Genomic DNA, 1804 nt, shown 5'->3' on the forward strand with positions numbered 1-1804 from the left:
TCAGCATAATAATTCTATTACATTTTAAGAATGCCGGAAATTATAGTCTTCAAGTTTTACTGAAACTGCAAAAGCTAGAATCTGTCAAAAAGTTTCTAAAACCTTAGTAAAACCAGTTGTTGCTAATATAATAAATTTTTTCGAGGCAAATACATAAATATTAGAAATAAATTAATTTAGATCCAAACTTTTCTTAGTAAAATTTTGTCTTAGTTATTAATAGGATTATTCTATTATAACACTAAAACAGCTTTCAAAAATTTGCCTACTAAAAATAGCTAATTAATAGTTTATAGTCATTTTCGTATTGTTGAGGGAAAACAAGTTCTGAAAAGAAGTGTGCATGTAGCAAGCTTCCAAGCATAGGAAAAAACTCCTCAAGCTGAATTAGCATTGTTTACTAAAAATGTGATACCAGAAGATTAGATAGATATTTGAGCATAATGTTAAAAATTCGACCTGGAGTTTGGTTACTATTCATTTACATCATCTATAGTATCGGGGCTAAACAGATTGAGTATTTTGAAACGTCGCCTCTACTCTTATTAACCATCTTGTAAAAGTAGTCTCTTAAAAATGGGAAGGTGCTAAAAAATCAAGAGGTATTCATAAATATATATGAAACGCAGTTTTTTTTCCTTCTGCATAATGAACAAAGATTAGATTATAATTTTTACTTACTAATATTATTATAAAAAGTTTTTATAAAAAATTTAAAAGTTAAATTTAGAAAAAAAAATTACATCAATTTTATAATATAAACAAAATGAAACTCTTTTCAAAATGAGGAAAACAAAATAAACATCGCTCGACTGTAAAGAGGGTAAACACAACTCCACTTTTTCCTTAAGTTCAAGTTAGCTGGCGTAAAAAGGTCAAGGAGTCCTTAGGATACCATGATGTTAGTAAAAAGCGACAGCATTACCAAACGTAAAGAATGAAAGAATAATAATTTAATGCATGACATAAAAGATAAAAAAAAAACTACGAACAAAACTAAGGCAAGAAGGATAAACATAATCGAGGTTTTTAACAGAAATGTAGGACGCGCTTTGCTATATAAAATATAACAAAAATTGTCGGGCGCAAGCCTTCTACCTGAGACTTAATTTAATTACAATAAAAACGCTAGCAAATTTATGAGAATTTTATAATAAGAGTTATGATTTTACTAATATAAAAATTAAATTTATTAAAAAATATAAAACTTGAGGTAATCTGTGTACGACCTTAGCAGTTACTGTGTTACCGTATAACTACATAGTAAACCCTAGGGCCATACGCAAACAATCATTTACCTAGTTTCCTAGTCAGGGTCGGAACAGTACAAGAGGCAACTACACCTTGCGTGAGCCTTCAGATCCTAGGAGGTCTCGGAAACTAGATACTATTATGGAATTTCTTTATTGAAGGTGCTCAAGTAGTATTTCAAAAATTAAGGTTTTACTTTTATTACTAACTGTAATAAACGGCGTAGTTTTAAGACGAATAAGTGTGATAGTATGAAAATAATAAAGTTTCTCTGTAGACACTCGTAAGGCAAAAAATAAACAGAGTGCTGAATTAGTCGGTGCTTCCCTCTAAAAAAAAAAATATAAGGGACCACGTTTGTGCGTACATTTCTATTTCCCTTCTTTAGGCCGACGAGGCTGAAACCCCACCATTAGAGCTGCTCGGGTCCATGCTATTTCATAGGACTGTTGCATATTCAAAAAGTTGTAAAGCTCCAAAGTGGTTTTCCACTACGTTCAACGCCTTAACTGACGTAAATAAAGTTACTAATTTCTAAAGAACCCATAAATGT

General features: G+C 30.7%; 1 long non-coding RNA gene across 1 annotated transcript; it reads right to left on the minus strand.

The window, feature by feature from the left end:
• Nucleotides 1-285: 285 nt before the first annotated feature.
• Nucleotides 286-1373, minus strand: LOC135119555 (uncharacterized). The gene is made up of 4 exons (XR_010278269.1): nt 1299-1373; nt 804-885; nt 460-553; nt 286-400 (listed from the first exon to the last, which is right to left on the minus strand). It is a non-coding gene; the product is annotated as an uncharacterized LOC135119555 (long non-coding RNA).
• Between the last annotated feature and the right edge of the window lie 431 nt (nt 1374-1804).

The sequence above is a fragment of the Zophobas morio genome, unplaced genomic scaffold (assembly GCF_036711695.1).
Source record: "Zophobas morio isolate AGI-343-1 ecotype UQ-CSIRO unplaced genomic scaffold, CSIRO_AGI_Zmor_V1 ptg000273l, whole genome shotgun sequence".
Classification (NCBI taxonomy): Eukaryota; Metazoa; Arthropoda; class Insecta; order Coleoptera; family Tenebrionidae; genus Zophobas; species Zophobas morio.